Source organism: Trichosurus vulpecula, chromosome 6 (genome assembly GCF_011100635.1).
Source record: "Trichosurus vulpecula isolate mTriVul1 chromosome 6, mTriVul1.pri, whole genome shotgun sequence".
In the NCBI taxonomy this organism is placed as follows: Eukaryota; Metazoa; Chordata; class Mammalia; order Diprotodontia; family Phalangeridae; genus Trichosurus; species Trichosurus vulpecula.
Genome location: NC_050578.1, coordinates 237,757,742 through 237,780,923, shown reverse-complemented (window position 1 = coordinate 237,780,923; position 23,182 = coordinate 237,757,742). Strand labels below are relative to the sequence as shown.

Sequence of the window (23,182 nt, the reverse complement as noted above, 5' to 3'; positions counted from 1 at the left end):
ATGTAGTTAGCAAGTGTCTAAGGAGAATGCAAATCCAAGTCTTCCTGGCTCTAGGTCCAGCATTTTATCTACAACTATTCTTGGCTCATGGGCCATACAAAAACAGGTGGCAGGATGGATTTTAGCAATCAGGCAGCAGTTTGCCAATTTTTGTCTAGAGCATGTGTCAATATGCAAAACACCCTGTGATTCCCTAGGTGTGGGAGCTCCCTTCAATTCAACAGCATGTGACTCATCTACAATTCATAATCTTAGAGAGTCATCTGAGACTCAGAAAGGTTAAGTTACTTTCTCCAGATCACTCAGGGACAGTAAGACGATCTCGATCAAACTCTCTACCCATTATGTTTAAGTTATAGGAACATAGATCTAGATTTTGAAGGGATCTTAGAGAGAATCTATACCTAATCCTTCCTCTTTTTACAGGTGAGGAAACTGAGACCCAAAGAAGTCAAAGGACTTGTATAAGGTCACAAGATAGTTAAGTTGTAGAGTCAGAATTTGAACTCAGCTCCTTTACTTTAGGGTTGTGCATAACTTCAGCAATCTCTTCATTGCACAAATATTCCTTCTTTCTTTCCTTCCTTCCTTCCTCCCTCCCTTCCTTCCCCTTCTTTTCTCTCTTTCTCTTTTTAAACAGCTCATATTTAATTAACACACACACACACATATATAAAATATATAACATATATACATTAATTATTACATTCATGCTTTATCAAGATTATTGTCTCTCAAGCACTGGTACAAATGGATGTAGGTGGACCTAGGAACCAGAGGAAAATAATATTAAAAAAAAACAACAGCAGCAACAACTCAATTTATGGAAATGTATGGAAAACCTTTTCATTCCAAACCTGTGATTGAATTAGTGAAGGGTCAACCCAAGGGAAGATTTGTTTGTTGAGGAAGCTGTCACTATCAGTCTCAGGCAGTAAGAATACATCCAAACCAAATAACAGGAAGCCCTAGTGTTTATCAGTCCAAATATGAAGTCATATTAGTACTAAAAGGAACCCAAACATATAGGAACATTGCATTAAGAATTGGGGAGGACTCTAGTTAATATCTAGTCCAATGTTTTTATTTTCCAGATGAGGAAATGGAGACCCATTGAGGATCATAGATTTATGCCTTGATGAGATCTTAGAAACCATCTCATGCAACATCCCCCGATTTTATAGGAAAAAAGAAAGAGACCCAGGGAGGTCATGCAAGTCACCCAAGGTCACACAAATATGAAGGGTCTGTGTCACGTCCACTCATTTTGACACTTCTTGCATACTGTCTTGTACTAGAAGAGAGAGGAAAGGAATAAAGGAAGGGAGGAAAGTGGGTCAGAGGTAATGGCAGTTAGAGAGGGATTGACCAAAGGATAGCAGGACAGTCTTATGGAGCAGAGAAATATTTAAAGGTCACAAAAACAAGAGCCCTTTTATGCTACAATAATCGTTGTAAACTCATCACTTTCATTGGCTTACTGAGCGCTTAGCAGCCACCCAACACAGAAGAAATATTATAGCCATAAATATAATTTATAGTTCTGTACTCCTTAACTCAAGGGAACTTGTACTTCCTGGTGAGCCAAGAACTCAAGTAATTTTTTTTTCTCTGTCCACCCTGGAATCACTTCTCCCACACTCCCACAGTAAGAAGATACTTAATAAGAGACAAAGGCTTCCTTCAGCTAGATGGAATGACTGATCTATTGATTGAGGCACTTATTTTTGTTTGCTCCTTTTCAGGGAATGAGGGGAGTTCTTCATTTTGCCTCTATGACTGATCTAAGGTGTCACCTACCTAGGCACCCTCTTCTAAAATGTGTGGAAATTTTCAAGATATTTCGACATTTCTGTCTTGAATCAGGTTGTGTAGGTGTAGATTACCTTACTTAATCATAATTTTTAAAAATACATCAAGCTCATTATAGATCTATTTTGAATGCAAAAGGTCTGCACAGTACCTGTAAAATTAGAATTTGAATACTCCTGCCAAACCTTTGATTGAAAAGAAAAACAATTCCCTTCCCAAGCCTTTACAAGGGAAAGATAAAGCATCATAAAATGTAACCTGAGATATTTAGCTTTAAGGCAAAATGAGCAAATGTGGTATTTTCATAAATATTCATGCTTCAGGCTCACATGCTAAGACTCCTCAAAGGGAGGATCTCTAAGCATATTTCTGATGCTAATGAATATTTATTTCTGTGTTCCCAGTAAAACCAGTTGTGAATTTAAACTTTCTGTTTACAGGGAAGCCAAAAAAAAAGAAAACACATTTTTTTTTTCTTCTGGAATTGGGTAATCTATCAGCCAAAAGCTGGAGAAGATTATTAATAGCTTGTCTCACCCTTTTTCAGAGAAAAAGAAGAAATGAATGGCCAGAACAATTCAATGATTTGGTCAAAGTCACAAAGGAAGAAGGGACAAATTGCTGAGAGAAAGCAGTGAATAACGGGAGAGAGAGCTGAAGGTGGAGTCAGGGAGCCCTGAATGTCAATCCCTCTCAGACATTTAGAAGTTGTGTGACTCTGGGTAAGGCAACTAACTTCTCTCAGTCTTAGTCTCCTCACATGTAAAATGGGGATAATAATAGTGTCTGCTTGACAGGGTTGCACTGAAGAACAAGTGAGACACTGGTAAAACTTTGGGGATATTCTTTATATATAAAGCATATGACAGATATTAACAAGATACATATAAAGGTTAGTTGTGGCTATTATTATTATGCTTTAGTAATTATGGTGCAGAAGAGGTTACACTTGGATTATATCTTATCTAGATTTACTTTACCTCCATATGTACAGCTATGCAATTCTCAGTATCGTGATGCCTTTCCTGAGTGGGTAACAGCATCCTCTCCAGATTGACTTACTGTGGTATCACAACAGGCAATCATCACTCCAACTCGGTGCTGATGTGAAACCTGATGCCAAGAATTCCTATGATGAACAATCACTAACTTTACTACGGTGCTTCAGGGTTTGGATCCCTCATAAGCACCCTACAAGGGAAAGGTGACCGCTCATTCAAAGAGAGAGCGAAGTGCATTGTGAAGAGCACTATCCTGGAGAGAGAGGACCTGAGTTCATTACCCTGTGTAATGGCAGACAAACCACTTAAGCTCTCCAAGCTTTCATTTCCCCATCTCTAAGTAGAGGAGATTGGACTAAATGACTTAAAAACATCCCTTCCAGCTCTAGATCTAAGATCCTCATTTTATGGATAATGTTATCAATGTTCAGAGCAGTGTCCTTGGTCATGATAAGACAGTCAATAAGAATTTGAGGTGGGATTCAAACTCAAGTCTTCTCATATGGCAAACCACTCTAGGATCTTTGCCTAGAAAGCTCCAAATGGGGTCACAAAGAGTCAGACACAACGGAAGTGACTGAGAAACAACATTACTACATTATTAGAATTCTTTTGAAAATTCAAAATTATATCATGTGTATTTGTATCCAGACATGTATATACATATAAATATGGATGGCATATTCTAACACAAGAATAGGTGACAAATGTGTCGTGCTAAAGAATAACAGCTCACATTCATATAAAGATTTTTAAAATTTCATTTATTTTATTATTATTTTATGAAATAAAACCTGTATTTCCATAATATTATAGAATAGTAAAAAGATGATTGCACATAAAACTGCAAATCTATTATGTGCAACTTGCTATTTCTTTTAAATATGTAATAAAGTTATTATGTAACTTTATTTTTCTTTTTTTTGTCCTTCCCTCATCCCTAGAGATGGCTACATTTAGACACAGATATGTATATTTGTAATAACTATATAAATACATATATGTGTAAATTTGTATTTATTGTTTACAAAAGCAATTTCATCCTGGAATGGGGGTAGAGATTCTTTCCCAGGTCTCTATATAGGCAGTTTCCTATTCATTTTTAATGGGACAAGATCAGGAACTGATTTCAATGAGAGTTAGACTTTGTAACACTAAATGAAGTTTTTTTTTTGTTTGTTTGGTTTGTGTGTGTGTGTGCCTCTCTGAATTCCCTTCCCCCCCCCCCATTTGATGGCTAATAATTCCAGGGCAAGTGGGTTCTGAGATACCTTCAGAGAGCCCAACACTATGAGCGAACCCAATTCTCCCACAGGTCTGCTTCATGCTGGTTTCAGTTAATGAGTCATAGGCATTTAATGTGGTCAGTTCTCTCTCCCAAGCCACTAACCACGCTTTTCAACCCCAAAGATGAAGTTCTCTGCCTCTTACAGAGAAGTATCCCTAGTTTCATTTGAAATGCAAATTTCAACAGCTTCAGACAAATTCAATGATTGTAAAGGACAAGAAAGACCTGTCATATGCAGGTTGTATTGCAACAGTTCTGAAACGTGGTAGCTAACTCCAGATTCCAGGACCATTTGAGGATAGCCATGCCTATCTTTTGGAACTCTTTCTCCAAGGATCACCAGTACTGAATATGATACATGTTCCTCATGAGCATATTTAAAAAAAAAGGTTCCTAAGTCATTGTTTGTGAGAAAGAATATCATTTCACCCAGGCCTCATTTTAAAGATGAGAAATCTGAGGTGGTGTGATGTGCCCTGGGTCATACAGCTAATAAGTATCTGGGACTAGATTTGAACTCAGCTCTTCCAGACTCAAGGTGCAGCAGTCTTTCACTAGCCTTCTACTTCCACTGTGGAAGAAAAATTGTTGTGGCATCTTCTTCCATAGCACAACCTTGCAGGTAATAGAGAAGTCCTTGGGGATTGAATGAGGCACATAGAGAGTACTTAAATGACTTGTCCAGGGTCCCTATAGCTAATAACTGTCAGAGGGGCAATTTGAACCCCCAATCTTCATGACTTCAAACCTAGCACTCTATCCCATAACCCACATGGTCTCTTAAGATAAAGACACATTCCAAAACCATAACTGATCTATGGTCTCATAGTTGTGGGTGTTCCCTTAATGACGTAGATTCTCAGCTTGGCCCCTCTTGTCCATGTCCCCCTAGAGATTTGTCACAAAGTGCTGTTGATCATTCTCAAGTTCTCTTGACATCCCAAGGGTTGTAGTGTGTCAGTTGGGCTATCTACTTGTCATCCCTCACTCTAGCTATGTAATACACCTATCTTTTTTTTTTTTACAATCCATTTCTCTAGTGACATGCTATTATTTCTTCAAAATTCCTTTGTTGAAGAATTAACTTATTCATCTATATTTTCTTGCCTCAGACAAGGCATTTTTTGTTGTTATTTTTGTGCAAAATAAGACATTTGGACCATGCACAAGCAAGCAAGTCTCACAAGTCACATTCTGTGAAGTAAAATATGGCTGATCAATTCAATGTCTTAATGGATGGGTTGAGGACCCAAAGAATAAATTTGGGGTGGAGGTGGGGGTTACAGAGTCAAAAGACAAGCCTCCTACAAAGCTAACAAAAGAAAATGCAAAGTCAGGAGATAGATGACTGAGTACTTGAAACATTCTAGGAATAAATACTAAACAACTTAGCAGATTCTTTCCACTACCCTGGCTAGGTACAGCATTGTTTCTCTTTAGAACAGATTTCCCCATGTTTTCTTCATGTTAACAATAACCATAGCATCAAGATGTTTTGGCACTAACATCAAACTCTCTAGAAGCACAATTAAATCAGACAGGCCTAGATTCCAACTACCACACATTTCTTATAGTGTGGTGCAGTGTAGGTACACCCACCATGCTCCATTACCTGTCCATTACCCTTTGGAGGATCCTTACTCAACCTAAATTGAGTTAAATATATTAACAATTAAATCTAGCAAGTTAGATTTATAATAACTAAATATGCTTTTGTCTATGTATTATCTGTTCAAGTTGGCATTGTTATTCTAAAGTCTACAAGTAAAACTGGAATCTATCTACTCCTTATCACAGAGTCATCAAAATTCTAAATGGGGACAGGATTGTGGAGGCTATGGAACCCAAAACTTTGCATGAGACATGAATATAATCTGCAAAATCCAGGACAAGTACCTAGCCTCTCCTTGAAGACAGCCTGAAGTGAAGAAGGCAATTCTTTCCATTTGGAAAGAGCCCAGTGCGTAGGAAGCTTCTTTTTAATTCCCAACCTAGTTTGGGAACTAGCCTAGTTTTTCACTCTGAGCACTAAAAAGAGTAAATCAAATCCCTCTTCCTCATGAGAGACTTTCAAATAGTTGAAAGCTGGAAGCAGCTAAATAGTATAGTGATTAGAGTGCTAGACTTGGATTCAGGAAGTCCTGAGTACAAATCCTGGCTCAGATGCTTATTAGCTGTACAACCTTGAGCAAGTCACTTAACCATTCTCAGCTTCTGTTTCTTCATCTGGAAAATGGAAGGCATTAATAGCACCCATTCTTCAAATGACATAATAACATGTCAAGTGTTTTTGCAAACCTTAAAGCATTGTCTGAAGGCTCTTTTCACTATGCAAATCTTAGCCATTATGGAAGATGGCTACATGACCTCATGAAGGTTTCTCTTCTCCTGGCTAAGTATCTTGATTTCCTTAAGGTACTTGGATTTTAGTAACCTCATACTCTCTGGTTACTAAATTCATGGCAACTTCCTCATGTCTGTCTCAAAATATGGCCTACAGAACTGGACCCAATGACTGAAAAGTAGTCTAACCAAGGCAAACAATAGTGGGATTATTGCCATACTTAATTTGTATTCTTATTAATGCAACTCAAATATGAATTAATAATAAATGAATAATAATGAAATAATAAATGAATATGCTAATGAATAAATTAGCTATATGTTTCTATATAGGAAGGGTCACACTATTTCATCATTAATGTCTTAATGGTATACTTCATCATGGTGGAGAGATGACTCTTGATCCTCCAAGGCCAAATAGATCAATTGACACAAGATCTAGCAGGTTCTATCAGGTTGGAAATATTTCCACCGGAATGATAGATTATATCCATCATGTTTATACTGGCCATCAGGTGATGAATTCTGTTGGTCAAAAATTTGTTAAGGCAGAACGTAAGGAATGGATGGATCTGAATGGATGAAGGAAATCTGCATGCTGATAAAGTCTTGTGTCTTTGAAAGTACTGAAGAAATGCCCCACCACTGACTCCTAGAGGACTCAAAGGCTGCCAAAATACCCAGGGATTTTTCACATGAATTGTCATTTACTATGTTATTTTGGACAAGTGGACAATAGCTCTCATGTTCCTCACTGAAAAGAGAGTTTGGGACTAGATGACCAAAAAGCTCTTTTCAACTTCTAACTGTATAACCCTGTGTCACTGCTGTCTTGTACACTGGAAGTTGATTTGGAGAACCTGGGGTCAGGGCTTCACACATCTTTTCTTTTTTCTTTTCTGCATGTTAAACCTGGCCCTTATTATTAAACTCAAGCTATGTTTATACCTGGGCCATACTTAGAAATGATGCATTTTTTTTCCTCTCCAATCAATCAGTCAGTTGGTAAAGGAAGCAAGAAGTCGAACAATTTCTTAAGCCTCTACTCAGTATTAACAGAGATACTGAAGGAACTATTAGCATTTGGTTTAAATTAAAGAGAGGAGCATATTTATCACAATTCGAATGGAAAATCATGTACTACATTAAGAGCGGTAGCTACTACTTATTGTGCTTTCAAAAGTTTATAAAATACTTTACTCCCTATAATTGTGTGAGGTTACATGAATCACTCAGTTATATGACTGTGTCTGAAGTTGGATTTGAACCCAAGCCCTATTCCCTTTTCATTATGCCATGCTATCTCTCATCTCTGTTAGGCAACTTAATGTAATATATAGAGTCCTAAACTTGGAGGCAGGTAGACCTCAGTTCAAATTTGGGCTCAGGTATGTACTAACTGTGTGACCCTGGCCAAGTTACTGAAAACATTATTCGCCTCAGTTTCTTCATCTGTAATATAATAATAGCCTCAACCTCACAGGGTTGTTGTGTTGTATGTGATACATTTGATAACAGATGAAAGGCAGTTTCAAACTTTGGAACTCTCTTAATGTGAATCATTATAATTTATTCCATTATTCCAATTCTATTTTATTTATACATTACTCTACAGGTCTTGGTATGGAAGGAACTTTCTTCCCTATAGATGACAGAAAAATACAAATAACAGGGCAGCTATGTGGCACAATGGATAGAGCTCCAGGTCTGGGGTCAGGAAAACCCACCTTCATGAGTTAAAATCTGGCCTCAGACACTACTAGCTGTGTGACCCTGAACAAGTCTCTCAACCCTGTTTGCCTCAGTTTCCTCATCTGTAAAATGAGCTGGAGAAGCAAATGACAAACCATTCTAGAATCTTTGCCAAGAAAACCCCAGATGGGGTCATGAAGAGTTAGAAATAACTGAAAATGACTGAACAAGACAATTCCCTAAGAAAGGAAAATCCTCCAAAGACACTACATAACAACAACAACAACCACAACCACAACCACAACCACAACAACAGATGGCATTTATATAGCAGTTTTAAGTGTGCAGTGGGCTTGACATCTTTTCTCTCATTTGGGCTAAATAAATTCTACTATCCCTTCCATTTCTTTGTCTGTGATCCTGTGTTCTCTTGTTTATTAGCAATAACCACCACTACCACCACCACAAGAATATTTCCACCACAGTGCTTTAGAGTTTGCAAAGGGCTTCACACAGGGTTTCATTCCTATAGCATTCATTCAACCCTGTGAGATAGGTGCTATTATTATCTCCTGGGCAAACTGAGAGTTTAAGTGTTAACTGCTGTTAACTGAGAATTTAGACAGAAGGTAAGGGAGGGATGGATCTGAACGGACGGAGAAGTCTGTGTTCCGATAAAGTCTTGTATCTTTAAAATGTCCCACCACTGACTCCTAGTGAACTCAGAGGCTGCCAAAACACCCAGGAATTTTTCATGTGAACAGTCATTAACTATGTTGCATTGGACAAGTGGATGATAGGCCTCATGTTCGTCATTGAAAAGAGAGTTTGGGACTAGATGACCAAAAAGTCATGACCAATCCATCCCTCGACAGAAGTCTGCTCAGAATCACAGAATTTCAGACTTGGTAGTATCTCCAGTACCATCAAATCCAACCTATACTTGAAAAGGAACCTCTACTGCAATATACCTGACAAATGATCACACAGCTTCTGCTTGAAAATGTCTAGTGATAATAATGATGATAATGATGATGATGACCAAAAAGACCAAGAGGAAAACCTCACTACACGTTGTTGCAGTTTTGTGAGACAAAGTTGCCTAAAGGGTAACTAGAATGAAACACAGCCCAGTAGTAGAGATGAACTCTGAAGGAAGGGCAACAAACAGCAGGGTTTAAGTGATTTGCCTGTGGTCAAAGAGCTCCTAAGTATCTGTGGCCAATTTGAACTCCAGTATTTTCGTGACTTCACCCTATCTACCATGCTATCTAGCTACATCATCAAAAGCTCTTTCCCACAGTCCCACCATGCCTCTTAGGCATCGATTGACCCATATAGAATATATAAGAGATAGCAACGAGTACATACATTTTTATTTGTTTCATCTGGAGAATGTGGGACTGCTTGAAATAGTCACTGCTCTTAAGAAAGGGCAAACATATTAAAGGAGCAGCTAGGAGGTGCAGTGGACAGAGCACTGGGCCTACAAACAAGAAGAACTGAGTTCAGATTCAGTCTCAGATACTTCCTAACTGTGTGACCCTGGGCAAGTCACTTACCCTTTGTTTGCCTCCGTTTCCTCATGTGTAAAATGGAGATAATAGTAGTATCTCCCTCCCAGGGCTTTTGTGAGGACTGAATGAATGAGCTAATATTTATAGTGTCTGGGACGTGGTAAGTACTATATACACGTTGTTGCTGTTGTTGCTACGGTTATCGTCTGTACAATGGGCATCTGTACATGCTATATATTACAGCATATGTAACATATGCATTGTTGTTGTAATTGTTATTATTGTAGCATCTGTAATCAGTGGTAGCAAAATAAAGTTGTCCTTAAGATCTCAAAATGCTGATATTCTAAACTGAATTGTCATTATACGTGTCCCAAAAGTCTTAGTGCTGATGCAATGTTTAGTAGCTTAAATAACTTAAAAAGTTTAAATAACCTTAAATACTAATAGCTTAAAAGTGCCTTGAGAACCCTGGGATACCCTATATCTGGATAGCAATTTTACTCTTCGAGTATGGGTGGGTTTTTTTTTTTGCTTAGAAGTATCATTTTGTAACATAACCATTTGATCCCCAAGGTTGAAAACAAGAGCCCAAAGTAAATAATGTATCTATTGGGAGGGGAAAAGGAAAATCTCAGGACACATTGTTGCAGTTTTTGAGACAAAGTTGCCTAAAGGGTAACTGGAAGCAGCAGAGATGAACTCTGAAGGAAGCTTAAGCATCCAGATAGTAGAACAGAACATTCAAGTAGCCACAGAGAACTTGAGAATCACAGAATGTTGGAGCTTCCAGATCGTGTGGTCAAAGCTTTGGTCCCTGAAGTGATAAACAGAACAAACAAATGCATAAATATCAAACACTAGTGTTGGGGTGTAAGAGGAACAGGCATCATGGCTAAAATTAACAGGGACTCACATGTCCATGCATATGGGAACTTTCTAATGGTAGGAAATACTGACTTAGTGCTAAACCTCCGCATACAGCTATGAACTTTTCTGGGAATAGGAGATACAGACCTACGAAGAGTCCTTAATGGAGAGAACATAACCCTAAACCACTGAACAGGAACAGCATCAGGTCCATCAGTTTGGAATGCAGCAATCAGAGTTCGTATTCAGCAGCCTCCTGAGGCTAGCTGTGAATCTAAAATGGTGCCAGGATCCATAAAGGGTCCCTGGAGTAGAAAGGATGATCTTTATGTATTTCTTGAATGGAGGTAACAGTAAGAGCTCACATTTTCCATAGCACTTAGGAGTTTACAACACACCCAGCCCTGCCCACATATAAACATTGCAACATTTATTGTAAGAGAGAAAGTAAAAATAGCCTTATTCCCATTTTAGGAAAGAGGATCTGAGGCTCAGAGAGGTTAACGCACAAGGACTCACTACTCTTTCTACCACTCTACCATGGCTGCAAGAACATAGCTGTTCTTAATCTGGAATTGGGCTTTACCTCAATTAATCCCTAATAGAGGCTTCTTTGTTGTTAGGTAATCCTCTATGCAGATGGAGGAATAGATACTCTATGTCTACAACACCTCCCCTTCCCCCCCTCCCCAATTTCATTGACTGTAAAAGCAGGAAGCTTCCATGCAGATGTCTAAAATAACTATCCATTAGTCAGAATAATGACAGCTCCCATTTCTGCAGAACTTTTGGAGAGCTCTTTTGTTAACTGCCCTACAACCCGCCTCCCCCCTTCCCACCTGAAAGTACTTAGCGAATGGCTTATTATCCCCTTTGTGCAGATGGAGAAACCGAAATTCTCAATTAAGTAATTTGCTCATGATCCCACAGCTGTTGGAGCCAGGATTTGAACCTACTTCTCTTGGTGCCAAGCGCAGGATTTTTTTTTCCCCTACTCTACTTGTCTGTGCATCTGGTACAAAAAGGCGATGAGCCCTATGAGGTTGTTTTTTTTTTTATTTTTTTGAAACTGAACACTATCAAATTGTTCCTTTTTTTCTTTTAAATTACAATTACTAACTTTGAAAACCAGATGAGGTCACGTTTGCTTTAATGTATGAAGGGGCTTTAGTGCTACAGAATAAACAATAGTACTTTACTAATTATTATATGTTTAATGTGTGTATGTATATAGACACATATTCATTATAGAGTCTGTAGTGACATGTGTCCATGTAAGGTTCTTCAGTTCAGTCATTGTTCCATTTTTGTTTTGAAGTCTGTTCAGTTAGCACAGTACCTGACACAGGGTAGGTACTTAAGAAAGGCTTACTGATTGATTGGAAGGGTAGCTAGGTGGCACAGTGGATAGAGTGCCAGGCATGGAGTCAGGAAGACTCATTTTCCTGAGTTCAGATCCAACTTCAGACAGTTATTAGCTGTGTGATCCTAGGCAAATCATATAATTCTGTTTGCCTCAGTTTCTTCATCTGTAAAATGAGAAGGAAATGGCAAATCACTCCAGTATCTTTGCCAAGGAAACCCCAAATGGGGACACAGAGAGTTGCACATGACTGAAAGTGACTGAGCAACTATTGATTGACACTATATAATAGCATATCATGTTATATCGTTGCATCATATCGACCTGGTATTAACTAACCTGTCTCCAACCCAGTTTTTTACATTTCTTGGATGGGAGTGGTCCCCTGAAAGACAAGCTAAGGACAGAAGTAATGGTTACATGTAACCTTACACATCGTAGGCTGATGTAAGACCATTTGAAAAGCTTCCTGCTGCTGTTGCAAAGCTAGCCACATTCTCAGTTCTGCATCAGAGATGGCTTTTCAGCATCTTAGAGCAATCATTTTCTGTCATAAACCTTGGTCTTACACTTAGGCCAACTTTAACATTTAGAGACTTTAAGTTCCAGAGTGGTCAAAGGAAATTCCATTCCTGTTCCAAAGATATAGCTCTGTAGGCAGTATGGGCATCCTTGAGTTCACCAGTATCACATCGGTCATGACTTTGCCTGATGTCATTGAAAAGCATTGTTGGAAACTATTTTGCCTTTTTCTATGAGTTCCTCATATTCAAGCTGGAGGTTAGCTCAGGATCTCTTCTGCTCACAGGGCCCAAAGCAATGTGATACTTCCTTAAAATGCAAGCAACATAAGATTAAGGTTGAACAGGTGCCAAAATTCCAGTGCCCAACATTCAGTCCTGATTACCAAGTGGTACTTGGGTGGAAGGAAGAAGAGCTGATGAAGCAGCATCTCTCTTGGACCTGAGCTTTGGGATCCAGCTTGGGCATTTTGATGGATGCTTGCCATCACAATGCAATAAAGCTCAGGGAATAAATTTGAGATAGCTAATGATCGTTCTGGCTGACACTTCTCTGGAGTTTTACAGCTTTTGTAGACATTCTTCCACTAATGTCCTCCTCCCATGCCTCAGTAGTGTGGGGAGCTGACCTTGATATCTAAAGGTCTGTGCAAAGTGGGCATAAATTTGGCCTGTTCAGCCCAGCTATGGACCAGAGTTTGTCTATTATAGAGTTTTAACACTAAAAGCTCACCCACCGGGAGATGAATTCTTTTGGCCACAGTAACTCATGAAGGTGATCTATCCAGGCATGGATTGGTTGTAATGTATAGGAGTGGAGAAAGTCACTACAATGATGATATCAGAGTTTCCTTCAAAACATAGCTCAGGTGCCAGCTTCTAGGGACACCTTTTGTGATTCTTGTTCAGTCAGCCAATAAACACCATATGCCTGCTATGTCCCACCATTGTGCTAATTGCTGAGGATGCAAATATGAAAGAGAAAGACAGCCCCCATCTTCAAAAAGCATACAACCTAATAGAGGAAGACACAAACCTAAACTGAAAAGGGAAGGTGAGAGGATACCCAGTGTGCGTATGTATGTGTGAAGATCGATGGGATCTATTGCAAAGAGTGAAAGCTATAGGGAAATGAGGAGATAGCTAGCCTGAAAGACCTCTTTTGTTGTTGTTGTTGTTGAGTCATTCTTCAGTTGTGTCTGACTCTCTGTTACCCCATTTGGGGTTTTCTTGGCAAAGATACTGGAATGGTTTGCCATTTTCTTCCCGAGCTCATTTTGTAGATGGAGAATTGAGGCATACAGGTTAAGTGATATGCCCAGGGTCACAAACCTAGTAAGTATCTGAAGCCTGCTTTGAACTTAACAACAACAAATAGTTTGTATTTGTATGACTGTGCATGTTGGTTCTTCCCAGGGGAATTTAATATCTTTGGATATAGATTCTGATTCATTTTTGTTTTGGCATCCCTAGTAGTATGTAAAATGTTTTGCATATTGGAGATATTTGCTTAATAAATACTTTCTGAATTAAGTTGAACTGAATAGTAGAATATGGGCTTCTTCATCAGAATATGAACTCCTTGACATCATATCTTTCCCCTTTTCTTTCTTTGCGTCTCTAGTGCTTAGTATACAGAAAGGACTTAATAAGTGCTTGGAGACTGGTGGAATAGCTGAAATATTATATTTAATATATTTTTACCACTGAATTTAAAAATAGACCAAGGGTTTTACTGGGCAAAATCCTTCTCCAAAGCAATCAAGTTTTGTTGCTGACAGATATGCATAATAAAGCCACAACTAGAAGAGGGAAGAATATCTGGTTTCTTTAGCTTCCCTTTTGTTTTGGCTCATGTTCCTTTGTATACTAAGCCAGCAAGTATTTGGGGGTTTGGAAAATTTTCTAACTCTTGACTAGACAGTTATCAATTACAGAGGAATTTGATCTCCATGGAGAAATGGGGGTCAAAAATGAAAGCCCTCATCTTAGCCTGGGGACAATGTGCTATGCTTTTGTTAGCTGGGCATGGTGTCTTGGACAGAAGAGCTCTGAGCCCTGCTTATTTGGGATAGGTTTTAGAGCCTCAGTCAAGGAAGGGTGAAGCTGCAAAGATAATCATAAGGAGCAATTTTCATTTTAATAAGGACTATTGCCTTTCACATATACACAGAATGTACATATTTTGCTAGCATGGACAACTTCAAGGACAATGATTATTTTCACCAATACAGGTTATTGGTCTCAAACCATGTGCAATTGAGGAATTAGAGCCTAGAGGTTTTTCCATTCACATAAAGGACAAATTACTTGTCTCTGGTCACAGAACTGATAAGTGACTTAGGGTGGGTTTGAAGCCAGACCTTTTGATTTCAAGCCCAATTACTCTATTTATTAGAACACACTGACATAATTCATTAGTATTAGATTGCAAGTAAGCTCCTCCCCTACCTCCAGTAGTGCTCTTTGACTTATTCATTATTAATATCTCCAATACTGATCTCTCACTTATGAAGAAGAAAAACAAAGCGATATTGTGTTCAGTCTTGGAACTCTGTGCTTTACAGACACACAGTATATGATGGATCCATGATTACATTTATTCTAACATAGCCCTAAAACTCTTAACTGTAAGCCTCTTGAAGGCAATGGCAGTATCATACTCTGTATTCCTTACAATGCTAATCCTAGAGCACAAATATTGAATGCATTAGTGGGTAGAGGAGTCAATAGATGGATGAATAAGATAATGTTGGATGGGAAGGATGGATAGACTAATGGGCAAATGAATGAATAGGTGGGTGAGTAGGTGGAGGGATGGCCTAATGAATGAGTAGGTGGGTATATAGTTGACTGGATAGATGGCTGAGTGCCTGGATGGCTGGGTAACTGGATAAAAGGGTGATTCAATAGGTAGACAGTGGAAAGATAGACTAGTTCCCTTATTTGATAAACTCATATTCTTTGAGTTTTCACAAAGCACAGTGGGATCCATTGAGCGCAGTTTTCTAGGATACATTAGGAAATGGTACTACTAAAACCAACAAAGTACAGCAGGTTAAAAAATTACTATGATCACTTAATATTTTGTTCAGAGAACTGACAAACCTCTAACCCAAGTCAATCACTTTTTAATCAGTTATACAAGATGAAGGATGACTATCTATAATTGGTAATATTTTGTCCCAAGTCTTATTAATCAATGAATCAACAAGTGTTATATACTTACCTTGTGCCAGGCATCATACTCAGCACCAAGTATATAAAAAAAGGTAAAAAAATTCATTTACTCAAAAAGCTTACATTCTAATAGGGGACACACCATGTAAAGAGATGGATATGTACAAGACACCTAATGAGTAGATAATGGTGATCCCATATCTATAAGGGAAGAATGTAGTAGCTGGGAGGAGTACTGGAAAAGGCCTCTTGGATGAGGTAGTATTTGAGTTGAACATTGGAGGAAAAGAAAGTTTCTAAAGGTAGGTGGAGGTAAGGATGGTATTTCAGGTATGGGGAACAGCCAGTGCAAAGGAATGAAGAAGATAAGTGAACTGTCCTGTTCAAGAAACTCCAAGTCAGGTTGACATATAGATGTGGGAATCATTTATACAGAGATAACTGAACTCATCCAGGGGAGTTGATGCAATTACCAAGGAGAACAGTATTGATAAAAGAATAAAGCCTAAGACAGAGCCCGGGAGGATACCTAGGCTTAGTAGGCATGTCACAGATGATACTCTAGAAAAAGTAAACAGAGAAGGAGCAATCAGGCAGATAGGAGAACCAGGAGAGTGAAGGGTTGGGAAAACCTCGAGAAGAGGTAGATTTGATATAACATTTGACATATTAGACGTGGAATTTGACACATGGCATTGTGATATAGTGGTGTAACATAATATATAGATAGATGTTAAGGATGAGGATTGAGAAAAGATCATTAGATATAGCAATTAAGAAGTGACTGGAAACTTTAGGGAGAGTAATTAAAGTTGAATGATGAAGCTAGAAGCCATGGTCTTTCAAAGAGGCTCAAAGACCAATCTTGAAAATAGGTCATTTTCTCAGGTTTATACATGCAAAACTAAAAAGATACAACTCCGAGGAAGGATTTGATGTATGACTTCTGAATCAAAGGCAGCTTTCTTTTTATATAATAATAATCATAAGTGATCACAATCAATATATGTTTTTTTCATTAACTTTAGAATCTACCAAAGCGTTCAGGAGACAAAAAACACTGAGTCCCTCTGATGGTGCCACAGAAACAAGCAGGAGAATGGGGTCAGCAAGACCAATAGCTTAAAAGCCATGAAATACCAATTAAAGCAGTTTCTAACTCCTGAAAAGCATTAGTTGTAATAGTTCATTTTCAAGTGAGGTCGGAAGATGTTTCTTCTTGCCTCCATGGAAACAAGGCTCTAAATGGTGGTACAGTAACCTAATCAGTCTATAAAAGCCTGTCCCCTGCATAAGAGAATGCAGACTGAAATTTAGAGTTAGAATAGACTTAAGTTTGCAACCATTTCAATACTTATTTGTGGTATGACCCTAGTCAAATCACCTAACCTTGCTGAGCCTCAGTTTCTTCACCTATAAAATGAAGATAATAATGTTTATTACATTACAAGGATCTTCTGAGGAACAAAGGAAAAACTATGTTGAGAGCTTTGCAAACCTGAAAGCACTGTGCAAATGGTGGCTGCGATATTTACATTGGAAAGGCATAGAAAACACTACTGTGGTAAAGAACCGATCATTAAGCAGTGATGGAGCAGTGAACAGGTGCCAGGCACTGTGCTGAATGCAGGGGATGAAAAGGAAGATAAACAGCAATAATTATAAAACAGATTAACAAAACAAAATAATAATAATGGTTACTGCTCTCAAAGAGCTCACATTCTAATGGGTGTGACAATTCTCAAATATATGTATGTACATGTATACACACATATACATGCACACACATATGTATACACCTATGTATACACATATACATGCACACATAAATACATATACATATGTATGTACACACAACACACACACACACACACATATATATATATATATATAAACACAGATTCCTACACACACATATGATATGTACATGTATACAGGATAAATGGGAGCTAATCTCAATGGGAAGATATTAGCCATGGTGGGCAGGAAAGGCAGGGGGATGACAGAAAAGGCCTCCTTTGTCTCATCTCAATAACTCTTGATCCCTTTCTCTATGATGCAGGTTCATCTCTATCTCTCTGAAGGTCATGAACCTTGGAATTTCCTTGTTTGAGGTTGATAGGGAGGGAGAGTGGAGATGAATGGGGACAAGGGAGGGACCTCTTCTCAAAGCCATTTCCCAGAAAGTGGGTGAAAACACAATCCTCCTCAGTGTTTGCTGGGAACATTAAATAAGTGGATCCTCCCCTCCCCTTCCTCTTGCTCCCTACCCCCTTCTCCATCTCCATCCTCCCTTTCGCCCCTTCCTCCTTTTCTCCCTCCCTCCCTTCGTTCCTTCCTTCCTGGAAGCAAGGAATATTGGAATATATTATGGAGAAGCTATAGGTGGAGAGGAGGCAGAAGGTGGTGTGGGGAAATGAAGGGGAAGCAGGCCATCTCAGACTTAGTGCTTCACTGATTTCCAGCTCCGCAGGAAACCCATCCCAAAGGACACTCCAAGTGCAGAGAGACTGTCCCATCCTAGTCTCCATCCTCCTCACCCCAGTCCCTCCCCTGGAACATTACTTTCCATCCATTCCCTACATAGTTTCTATGTGTAGTTGTTTGCACATGGTCTTCCCAAATGGGCTGTGAGCACCTTCAGGGCAGAGGCCTGTTTTTTTTTTTTATCCTCAGTACTTATCACAGTGGGTCAGTCACTTATCAAAATCTGTCAACTAACTGACTGTCCAAACCTTTATATCTGAGTCAGGAATTTAGAATAACTTAAGTCCTAAACTACTTTGGGGGGATGGGGATTATACTCAGGAATTTCTGAGCTTATTTTTAGTTACTTACCATTGCCTTGTTGGATGATTAAAAAAAAAAACTGTTTTAAGGCTGCCCCTTCCTTGAGTCAGTTAGCATGGTGAACAGCTGAATGCCTAGGTCTAAGCTAACCTTCAATATTCCCAGGTCCTTAACTGGAAGGAGGCAGTGAGCGAGATTGGGAAATGCTATCAACAGTCCCATCTAAGAGAATCCAGAACTGTTGTTCACTCATTATTTAGTCATGTCTAACTCTTCATGAACCCATTTGGAGTTATCTTGGCGAAGATACTAGAGTGTTTTGCCATTTCCTTCTCCAACTTATCTTACCAATGAGGAAACTGAGGCAAACAGGGTTAAGTAACTCTCCCAGAGTTACACAGCTAGTAAGTATCTGAGGTCTGATTTTAATTCAGGAAGATGAGCTTTCTTGACTTCAGGTCCAGCACTCTACCAACTGTGCCACCTAGCTGCCCTCCAGAATTGTTAGCATCCATAAGCTTTAGTCACTTAGTCTGAATGGGCCCAAATGCCTCTAAGTTAGGTCTCTCCTCATTTCTGGCAAAAGGTAAGATCTAAAGCTGCAAGCTATTTGTTACTGTCCATGTCACCTACTGGTACAACTGGAAATGTGGCATTTTGAATTTCTCCAAAGGTCTAGGTCATGGTATTAGGAAAATATGTTCTATGGTAGAAATTCAAATGTAATATTTTAATTTTTTTACTTCATATCATACCATCAGCCCCATTTGCCCACATTTCTCTTGGCTTGCTTTTATAATTCCTTCTTATCATTTAGAATTCTTAAAAATATTAGAGAGAAAGAGAAAAGGTCCTCCAAAAACTCATCCATCCCAAATTTATTTTTGATTATTTTTTTAGTTTATACCCTGATACTTTCATGCAATATCAAAAAGTAATTTTATCCACCAACATAATAGACAACTGAATATTAAACATAAAAACATAGTATGATAGTGACTTGTTATTAGACTCTTTATGCTTGAAAACTTTATAATTTATCAGATAGCATTTTCCATTTAAAATATTTCCATAGACTCTTAAAGAGCCAAACAGCCTAAGAATGAAACTGTTTCATGACCCAGCAGCACAAACAAAAAACATCCATCAGCATTGTGCATCATGGAACAGTTCAGCTTCCAAGACAGCCAGACAGCAACCAAAATCCATTGTTTCTCTTTTCCTGATTTGAATTATTTAAAATACTGTAACTATAGACAGAGGAGATGGTACCTGAAAGTCTTAGTCATTTTCAAGTTCGTAAAAAGAACTGTTGAAAACAACGAGAGTAGGAGAAGAGGAAGAATGAGGGCAGTGACAGGGAAAGAAATACCACACACTGGTGATTTACACTTGAAAACTTGAAGGTACAAAATATAAATGGAAACAGAAACATGAGTCCTCATGATACCCCCCAGATCTGGTTAAGAATAGAAATGTCTTAACAATAATTTGAATATTTCTGTTCATACATCATTATTTTAATAGAAATATTTGAAAAATGAGACTTTGGCAGTAACTATAAATGCCAAAACATTGAGCCTTGGATTAAAATAGGATAGATTGAAAAATACAGAAGGAAGAAAAAAAAGAGGGAGATAAAAAGGAAATAAGGCAAGTAGGAAGAAAACAATGAAAGAAGGAAGGAAGGAAGGAAGGAAGAAAAGAAGGGAAGAAGGGAGGAAGGAAGGAAAATAGAAAGGAAGGGAAGAATGGAGAGAGGAAGGAAGGAAGGGAGGAAGGAAGGAAGGAAGATGTACTTTTTTGTTCTTTAAGTTTTTTATACATTTTTCAGATTTTGAAAATATTGGTATTCTGCAAGTACAAAAAGGGATGTTTCATTCTATCAGTGTTACAGAGACATTTGAAAGTTTAAGGTTATGCTAAATTCATACAGAAAATAGTTTAATACTGTGGTTTTAAAATAAGTAAATGAACAAGGGCTGGCTGAGATCATATAGGACTCGGACAACACAGAGGATCTGTGGCTTACACATACATTTGGTGACTTACCAGCTTAGTGAGAACCAGAAGAACTTGGACTCTGCTAGTTTTGCTTTCAAGGACCCATGGTCAGCTCTGTAGCAGGATGGGATAATGGAGGAACAAATGAACAATGAATGGAGGCTTTCCTAGAATACCATTGCATAACCATCTAGGGTCCCAATGACTTTGTGAAGGCATATAAACGATGGGTTTTCTACCCCTTTCCCCACTGACCCACTTTATCCTTGATTCTCCTTCCTTTACCATGATACTAACTATTCTAGAGAGAATCACAACTTTTCAGATTTAGGATCCTCTTGCCAGAGAAGCCGCTGTACAGCTGGATTCAATTCAATAAACATTTATCAAATACTCACAGAGATGCTATCATCCCCTGGATACTATCATCAGCCCCTGGAGAATTGGTATAACACACACATGTACGTATATGTATGTATGTATACATACATACACATCTATCTCAAAGACCAAAAAAATGCACCTTCCTTCTTTCATTCCTTTGTTTCTTCCTTTCTTTTCCTCTTATTTTCTTGTGTTCTTTCGAACTTGTCCTGTTTCAATCTAAGGCTCAATATTTTGGCATTCATAGTTACTGCCACATACACACACACTTTACATATATACATGTACATACACATAAATATATGTACACATGTATACATACAGGTATGTAATGTAAAAATAAATGATAAATACAAATATGATATAATTATGCTATATGTGTGTAAATACATGCATATGTATACACATATATACAAACACATTATATATGTGCATATAGACATATGTGTGTACACACATACATATGTACATACATATGTAAAATTTTGTTTTTATTATTGAACAGCAAATATATGGGGTGGGGAATGCCTTCGGTTTTGAGCTTCCTGTTATGTCAGCACCATTTGCTGTGTTCAGTAGATGAGTTTGTGCCCGCAGCAGCTTGGAGCAACACCCACTGTCTGGCATGATTAAGGCTGAGGTAGTGAGGCCCTCCAGTTTGGGACTGAAGCAGTGAGGCAGCAAAACTGGGCCCATTTCTTCCTAGCTTGAGGTAAAAGGACTAGGTCTCCTTCCTTGAATGGCTCTGACTAAAGTAAAGCTCTTTTGGCTCAGAGTTAAGAAGTAAGGAGGAGCTATTGTTGCTTCTGGCTATCTCTCACAGCACAGGAAAACATTAAGGATGAATTTTCTTTTTCTACACCAGCAATGCCTGTGATTCCCTGTGAAGAGTGTTTTACTTGAACAGAAGCAGATGAGCCCTCTGCTGCAGTGCACGGAGCAAAGGATCTCCAAATACAACTTCCTGATTCTATTGATTCTAATGTGGCTACCTTTCTGCTGAGAAGGGAATGAGGCTGATGTTTCTGGGGAGGTCAGAGGAAGTGAACATTACTTCTAATTGCTTAGCTTTGTTATCCCACTGTAAATCTGCCTGACTGGACCTGTAAGACATCAGCTTCTTCTAAGAATCCATTGTGATGCCAGTATTTTTAGCCATGTGTTTTGCTAAGGCTAGAGAGAAACAAACATTTGCCAGAATGAAATTTGTAAGATCCCAAGATCATGGTTCTCATCAGAGGAATCATGCCATTGGGTGCTATTCATAGGTTATCCAGTCTAGCCCACCCTTACCCACTCTACTTTTTTCATTTTACCTTTGAGAACACTAAGACCTACAGATATTGAACAACTAGGTGGCAGAGTGGATTAAATGCTGGGCCTGGAGCCAAGATGACTTATCTTCCTGAGTTCAAATCTGGTCTCAGACATTACCTGTGTGACTCTGGGCAAGTCACTTAACTCTGTCTGCCTCAGTTTCCTCATTTGTAAAATGAGGCGGAGGAGGAAATGGCAAACGGCTCCAGCATCTTTGCCAAGAAAACCCCAAATAGAGTCATGGAGAATCAGATACAAAAGTGACAATAACAAAAACAACCAGCATCATAGCAGGCAGCAAGTGGCATATATGAGATTTGATCCTGAATGCTCTGACTCCAGAGTCAGCACTCTCTATTGTGCCACGTTATTTCTCTCTCTCAATCCACCCCTTCCCCTCCACAACACACTTTTGTAAATATCCTTCATAAAAGCTTTGTTCATATCCTTTGACTACTTCATTCTTGAGGAAATTGTTCTTGGTCTTACACGAATGAGTCAGGTTTTTACAAAAGATATTTGATGCAAAGATTTTTTCCCAATTATTAGCTTTTCTTATCATAGTTCAATTTATTTTTCACTTTAAAAACTCTAAAAATATTTTGTAATCAAATTGTATATTTTATCTCTCTTAGTTAAACATTCTTCCTATGACCATAGATCTTAAAGGTATTTCCTTCTATTCTCCTCTTTTTTATTTATGTGATGTCACTTGTATTTAGGTCCTATATCCATTTGGAATTTATTGTGCTATATAGTATAAGAAAGCAAACAAAAACACTTTCAATGAAACTGCTTGACAGTTTTATAGAGTAGTTATTCCATCCTCCCATCTCCCAGTGACATATACTTGGTTTTAGTAAACTCTTGACTAGATAGTTTAGACTCTCACTGATACACTTAAGAAAAGAGTACTAAGTAATTTTGACAGTTTTAAGGAGCAATTTTAATGACCAATAACTCTATGAAAGATTTGGAGAAGTATAAACACAAACAATTCTGAGGTTTCAACTCATACACAACAAAATGATAAAGCTGATGAATTATGAAGATAGCCAACAATGCAGGGGATGTGGAAGATGGGTACAGTAACACCCTTT

At 38.4% G+C, this 23,182-nt stretch overlaps 1 protein-coding gene across 1 annotated transcript in view; it reads right to left on the bottom strand.

Annotated features, from left to right (window-relative positions):
* The window catches only part of ANO3 (anoctamin 3), a 270,486-nt gene extending 250,020 nt beyond the window's left edge, over nt 1–20,466 (bottom strand). Inside the window, exon 1 of the mRNA XM_036764751.1 lies at nt 20,430–20,466. The gene's annotated coding sequence lies outside the window, so the exon portion shown is untranslated. The remainder of the gene's footprint in view (nt 1–20,429) is intronic.
* Between the last annotated feature and the right edge of the window lie 2,716 nt (nt 20,467–23,182).